Source organism: Glossina fuscipes, unplaced genomic scaffold (genome assembly GCF_014805625.2).
Source record: "Glossina fuscipes isolate IAEA_lab_2018 unplaced genomic scaffold, Yale_Gfus_2 221, whole genome shotgun sequence".
NCBI classification, from domain to species: Eukaryota; Metazoa; Arthropoda; class Insecta; order Diptera; family Glossinidae; genus Glossina; species Glossina fuscipes.
In genome coordinates this window covers 1,708,798-1,716,905 of record NW_023998564.1, presented here as the reverse complement: position 1 = coordinate 1,716,905, position 8,108 = coordinate 1,708,798, and positions in this window count along the sequence as shown.

Here is an 8,108-nt window from a genome sequence, read left to right as displayed (position 1 = left end):
AATAATTGGCAACGCGCCTAAAACGGTACCTCAAGGGCGGCGTGGAAAACCGTCTCAGAGGCTTGCTGAACGCGGTTGAAATGTTCAGACCAACGGTGCGTATATAACGATAAAGTCAACCATTTTTGTACTTTGGAATACAAATAAGCTTTACCTTTTCTTATTAATTATTAGGTGCCGGAATGGATTGCTCTGTCGTACAACACAAGCAGCTAATTCAAAAATCGGGACTTAAAGCATATTATGGTGGTTGTTGCGTAAACAATTCCTCACGAAGGTCATTCGCTTACCATAGGGTCATATTCATACACTGAAGGTGTCTAAAGAGAAAAAATATATAAATGAATGCAAGGAGAGTGAAATCTGTTAAGATCGAATTTGTAGTACAAGAAAAAAGTTTACCTTTTTCATTAACTAATTTCTTCCATCCACACAAGCAGCCGGTCCGGGATTAGTATATCCCTGTATAGCACGCATAAAAGACGACAATGCAGGTCCCGACATCGATAATGTAACTTTATGAAGAGTGGTCCCAAAGGCGATTGCCGGGGGTGGCGCAGGATTAACAATATATTTGAAACCTAGAAGACCTTGAAGAAAAAGCTGATATGATGATCATTTTACTCATGGATGATGGCTTTGCGTGATCAGCTCATGCATTAAATTTTTTGTTTTAATTTTAAAACGGTATTCACGTAGTATTTCCTTTCCATATGCGTTAATTCTTGTACCAACATTTCTGTTCATTCGTGTAAGTTCACCTCTACTCTCGGTGATGGCAACTGAATTAATTTTTCTAACAATCGAAATGTTATTTGTATTCAACAATCACATTTACACGGGTAGAAATTCTTAAGCGATAATTTGATTCCGAAATTTTGGAAATTGCCGTTTTTTCTGTATAACGACTTTTCAAAATATGGCGTTATGTGGGGAAGGACCATGAAAGTCCAAACCGTTTTCAATAGCGTTCACCCTTGAGTCAAAGCACATCAGTATATTATATTAAATTTCATTAAATTTCCTCAAAATATCTCGCAATTCGCGACCTGTAGATTGAAAACAAATTTTCATGGACAGATAACAGATGGACAAGAAGGCTGTAACTATACTATCTATACCCTTTCTTCCTGTTTACAGAAAACTATTAACTGCATTCAAAGTTAGGGAAATTCGAAAGTTTCGCTTTAGGAGGGTTGCAGGAGCATGGGGCTGATGTGCCTTTGCTGAGCTAGGTAGTTCGTGAGATGTGGGGGGTTTTATATTTTGGCTCACGAACACTTCTCAGGCATTTAATCCTAAAAGAATGGCACGTACTTGCCTTTTAATGAACATCCGGATGAAAGAAATGATGATGATGAATTGTCCGCCCTACCTAACGATCTCCTTCCGCCAATGATCTAGTGGAGATCCCGAAGTTGGGTCCGAGGGTCCGCCCAAATTTAAGAAAAATTATATTTTATTTCATTTTTTTTTTCCTTTGCATATTAATCAACATTTAATATGTTAAAATAGTTGCGGATTAATTTCTTTAGTTCTGTTTATGTATATGGACAATTAGGTATATATTTATATATGCATACTAAAAGTCCGGCAACTGTGCTCACGCACGCGGTCATATTTTTTACTTCGTTTGCAAAAATTCTGTAATTTCTATTTTTATTTTATTGGTTTAATACCTAATACGGTTTTAAAGCCTAATCATAAAAGTGTTCAAGTTTATTCAGATATATTGAACTTTTTGTGGAGCCATTCATTTTGGTTTTTGCGATCAGCATTTGGTGCTTTCGTCAAAAAGTCTCTTTCTTGCTTTTTACGTGTTGTTGTTTTCGAACATCTGCCCTTTGTTTACTGTGTTCCTGCTAGTGTGAAGTTTTCGTTTACTTTAATACGGGATATTGACTTTTGTAAGCTTTTCTCGAAAACATGGTATGGTTCTTCTGAATTAAGTAAAAATCTCGTAACATTGTACGAAAATGTTGATAAAATGAAGACGAGTGTCGCTAGCTAGAATATTTATTTTCTCCCACAGCCTACAAAAGATCAACTCATAGTGTAGCGTGCGATACTTCACGTCCGTCTTCGCTTAAGTCTCTTAAGCCGATTCATTTGAGTACTACATCCTTGCCGACAGGGGATATTAGCGGTTGTTCTATTGTTGATTTTGTCGATAATAAAATAGTTACGGATGAGCTGTGAAGTGCTCTCTGTTTTAGCTATGGTGAAGTCCTCCCTGTGGTGCTGCCAACTCAGGACTATCTACTTGCGAATCCTATTGTTCCTAGTAGGGCTGATGTCTGCTTGGGGGCAGTATCCTCCAGAAAGGCAATATTCGTGTTAAAATTGGCGCCTGACACCTCTGAGGGTAACATAAAAAGCTATCTGGCTGCTAAAGTCCCATCCGTCAATTTAAAGCGTGTAAGCATTTTCAAATTGGCTCCATCTCAACCTAGAGTTATTTCATCTTTTGAAGTGTTAATTCCGACTGAAAACTTGGAAATTTTGTTAAACAAACCATTGTGTTCTTTAATTAAGGAATTCATTCCTCGGGATCGGGGAGTGATAATTCTGGCGATATGGTCTTCACTTTAACATCTGATTGGGCTACTGTGCTTTTCAATGAATTATTTCATCGTAATTTGCATCAGTACCTATTATTCAAATTCCATTATCTTCGTTCTGTAATGTATTAAAACTGCCCATTTCTGCATCCGTTTCGACCAAGCAATCTCGCCCTCGAGGCGTGTGCCCGCCACAGTATAACAAGAATATTAAAAATTACAAAAATAGGAAAAACGAACTTTTAAAAAATTTATTAAGGCGGTCCTTCTTATGACTATGTCGCCTATTCAGCTGCTGTGCACACATTTAATTATCCCAATGGTTTTGCAGATACCTTCAGTTGCTAACATCCTTCTTGCTTATTAATTTTAAAAATTCCTTTAAGTTTGTAAACTCCGAAGAACAAATCTCCATATTTCCCTCGCATGTATCTTAAAATGGCTCCGAGTCCTCTGGACTCCTCAAATCTCCTTAAATTGGATTTTCCGAAAAATTTTTTTAATTGCTGATTGTTAACTATGCGTAACTGAGAACAAAGTCGCCACCGATTATAACTTAGTCTTTTCAGAAAACAAAGTTTTAAATTTTTTTTTTTTTTTACGTTTGAGGCCGCTGTAGTGATACCACTCAATATTTAAGGTTCTTTAATTAGTTACTCTTTATTTAGATTTTGGCTTACGTTCTATTAGACTTATGACACTACTGATTATATTCTGACCTTACTGAGGTATGCTCAGGTGTCTTATATAACTAATAAATTAATGCTAACTTAAGCGAATAGTATAATTAAAAGTAGGTTATAGCTTACTACTAATATATGAATTGCTTATTACTAAAATTCCACTACCTTAACTAGGTTAGTAGGAAATTGTATACTTAGCAATAACTTGTAGACTACGGTAGAGTTCGACTGATCGATAATACTACACCGCTAAACTATAGTTGTGCGTCAGGGCCAACAGGTGTACGTGATTGTGACGTTCCATCGTATCTACTCAAATTATCTTCTGACGGGTTATGTGGTGTTATTTCAAAGGTTTTCGACTAGTCCTTGAAGTCATGTGTTTTTCCTTTGTGTTGGCAGAATATTTTTCTTATTCTGCTTCACAAATGAGGAAATAGACATCACGTTGAGAATTACAGACGCATTGTCTAGTTGAGTGCCTTACGTAAATTGTTTGAGCTAGTTGTTACTCAGCATTTACCTGTTGCTATCAAACTCTATTTTTCTCCTTTCCAGCGTGGCTTCTAAAAAGGAAGATCAACTGTTACGAAGTGTTGCTGTTACGAGTTCACTTGCTATGTTTTCAAGGCTTTTTTCGGTGACTCTCGCACGGATGTCGCATACTGTATACTGATATACTGATCTTAGTAAAGCGTTTGACTTAGTTGCCCATAACTTATTGATCATCAAGCTCCAGACCTTTGGCTTGACTTTGTACTTAGTGAAATGGATAGGCTCTTATCTGCATAAGAGATCATTCATGGTTATGTTTAACTTCATCATCTCGAATGAATCTTAAGGATCCTTACATTACAAAAAGGGTATACGTACGCTTAGTTAGACCGGTATCTTCTTCCTATAGGTGTTAAGTAGATTAGATAAACAAAGTAAGTAATGCCGGGTTGCATTTTTAGAAAACACAGTTTGTTAAGTCAAGCCACACATTACAAGACTCAGATCGATTGAGAAAATGATTTTGAATTAATCGCTATAACCGGATGTGGATTTATCTGAAGTGTTTCTACGGGTTACCTACGCAAGCGCGAACTTAATACACTCCGGCAAGTTGTGTAGAGTACAATGATTTATAATGAGGACGTGAACCAAAGATTTCTTATTCCTATTTTCGGTCCAAAAAAGTCTAAGAGATGAACACGATATGAAATCGCTTTACCTTATTGCTATTAAGAAAATATAAACAAAAACATAGAGGTTTTAGAATCAAAAATAAAGAAATCAATATAAACGTAAATGGTACACATATGAAAAACAACGATAAGAAAATTAATTAAAAAATTACATTTTTGGTTTATTAACACTAAAGCTACCGACATTTCATGTATGCCTATTTCTACCATGAGCGGTCAAATAACCGCGTCAAAAAAACATATGTAAAGTAGATAGTAAACAAAATATTTTTCTGATGCTACAATAGAAACTCGTTCCCCGCTTTTCGATGTTGTATGTTTTATTTACTTTTATGCATTTTCATCACATTTTTTACAAATTACATCATTTTGTATTGCACATTTTCCACATACGTATTTTTTACATTTTATACAAATTTTGTTTGTTTTGTTGACTTTACAATGTCTTATTTGACAAGATCTCCGCTCAGAAGAAGCGGTGTTTGTGTTTATTATTGTTTTTGATGAGCATTCTTGGCTTATCTGTTTCTCTTTCTGATATTCGGTCCCAAGTTCTTCTGCCAACTGAAATAAAAACCCTTGCCTCGATATTTCGCTTCTTTATATAAAATCCAAGAGTTTATCCCGGCTAAATCTAAGATATTGAAAAAGACCTGTAAAGGCCATCTTTGAGATTTAGATTTTACACTATATTTTCTGGCCATTTGGTCGGTTACATCTACACCGAATTTTGTACTATTATAAACTCTGGTGTACGGGTGTCATTTTTTTCAATTTCAACGGATGAATGCATTGAACTAAGTATCAATACTTTTTTATTGGGTTTAGCTTTATAAATTGTAAGAATAAAATCTTTCGATTTGTATAATATTGTTGAGAAGCGTGTCATACTATCCTTTGCCTGTCTCGCTAATTTTGGTCGCTCTCTTTTATTTCTAAGGATAGTTCCAACAAGAGTAGTTCTTTTTGCTAGAAGTTTACTCGCTAATGACGCGCTTGTAAAAAAATCGTCAACTGTTATATTTCTCCCATGGCCCGTATATGGTTCTGCTAATTTCAAAGTTACGAACTCTCCAAGTGGGATTGAAGATTCTCTCCCTTCATCTTTTCCCAAATATGGAAAGCCGTTTACTATATATTTACTAGTTACATCGGAAGCCAGCCAGAATTTTATGCCAAATTTGTCCGGTTTGTTGGGCATATATTGAGTAAATCTACAACTAGCTTTTGTAGGAAAATGCTGAAAATGCTCTGCCCTTTATTTCGTTTAGTGTATCCTGTCGGTCCTGATGTTTTCTTGAAAATATTATAAAACGATGTTCTTCCAGTGTTAGACCCTTCATTAATTTTTTTCCAAACAGTTCCGTCCATAGCAGTTTCAATCTCTTCCTCATTTTCACTTTCGGAACTAACTATGAATCTCTTTCTTTTCTGTCCTCTTCGTATATTCAAAATATTCTCTTCGTCCGTATCGCTGTCAAATAAGTCACAATAATTTTCATTTCTCAATTTTTCATTTTCATCATCAGTATCGTAAACTTCTTGATTATCTTCCGAACAATCCTCGTCGATATTATTTATTTTGTCTAATAAATTGATATTCCTCGAATGTCTTGACATTTTGGGGGTGAATATACAAATGATAAAGTAAAAACTAAAATATAAAAATATAAATCAAACGGGGCAAAAACATTGAGACCAGAAATAAAAAAACAATTGTAAATCATACCACAAAACATTTTTGGCTCTGTTGACTTTGTCGAAACTATCACTTATACCACGTCATAATTTTTCTTATAATATAATTATAATTTCTATTACACACTGAAATTTTGATGCTCTCCGTTCGTATCGCAAGACCTTATTGTGGTACAAAAAACGCTATGTTCTTTGTATCAATAACAACCTAAAAAATTCTAACCGCATCCGTCTAACCATCCTAGCCGTCTACATTGCAGACATATTGAATAGATTCCAGTCTACAATTACATTGCAGACTCCTAAAACAATTTCAAGAACGTGATTATCGAAAAATGTAGTCGTAAATAACATAAATTTTTCAAGCGGTCAAATGACCGCGCCAGGTAGACTAGACATGGTATAATTTTTTTTCGGAAAATACACATTAAAAAAAGTTGTAAATATTGAAAAATAGTTTGTATGTATATTTTAGGAAAAGTCAATAAGATACATGATGATACAATAACATTTTATGCGAGAAATTTTAAACGAAAGTTTGAAAACGGTCATTTGACCGCGCATGGTACGTTTAGTGTTAATAAAATAAAAAATGAGGAACATAAGCTTAAAGGAAGAAGCACATTGTCATGAAACTCTTTTTCTTTTCCTCGCCGCGGAGGATTTAAATTTTTTTCTTTAGACAAAGGAAGAGAAAAAAACAATAGAAAAAAAAATCAAACTAAAAGAAACGAAAAGGTCCGGTCGGTCTCCTGCTGTGCGTCTGTCACCAGTGAGTCAGTCGGTCACCGTCTAGCGTCGGCCCTACATGGCCACCAGATGCACGCCCCTACACCTCAGCCACAGCGGTGGCAGCGCACGCTTAACCCCTCATGGGGAACAACAGAGTTAGGTATCTTAAAAGAAAAAGTAACATAACTTACAGTACAAGTATGGTGGTGGTGGTGATGGTGATCGTTCGCTTGATGAATATTACCACTTTCACTGTCGGCTGCAGCTATCACAATGCCCCCAATAAATTGTTGCCGTTGCTGTTGCTTCTGCCGTTCTACGGGTGAATCTCTAACAACTGCAGGCGGATGCTTCACAGGATAACCAAAGGCTGAGAATGGTGGATGCGACACCCTATCGGTGATTGCCGGCTGTGGCCGTAAATGCTGTTGATAATTAACACGTCGCTGTTGCTGTCGCTGTTCACCTTCTTTTGCTTTTATTTATTTCCTTTGCACTATTTCCGTCACTCCTTAATTCTGGGACGTATGGTGAAGCAGGCCAGAGAAAAAAAAAAACACTCACTAAATTGTTACCACAGTGCCGAATAGAGAAAACATCTTGTTAATTTTTGCTCCCTTTTTTTTTTTTATTCTTTTAGTTACTTTCAGTTGTTTACAATTTGTTGCCTTCGATTACTCCTAGGCTTGCGTAAAGAAAATACAATGTTTGAAAAAAGTTTTTTTTTGATAATTATTCACATGCATGGGTTTGAGGTATGTAACACAAACTTATGTCTAGGATTTGACTTTGGTTAGTAAAGTTCTTTCCTTGAATAAATCTTCATATGTACGTAGGTGCAATAGCACACAATGGAAAGTTTCCTCTTCTTTATATTGGAATCAAAAAAAAAACACAACGCGGATCTCCGTCACATCAACTTGTTCTTCTCCAACGTTTTTTTTCCTTTTTTTTTTTGTCTATTTAATTACAATTGCATTATTTGCTTAATGAAGGCAAAGTAAAGAAAACCAACAACACGTACTCTTTGACATCACCCTTTTCATTTTTGCTGTTACCACTTAAACACACAGCAATAAAAAGTAAGTATTATGTGAAATGTTAACAGAACTGTCCTCTTGATTATTCTCCTTCCTCGTTTTAGGGACAAAAAGCTGTTCTAGAATTTTCCTTTACATTCCTCCTTTTCACCCTTTTTTTTTCCTTTTTTTTTTTCTTTAAATTAACAAAAGCATATTTCTTTC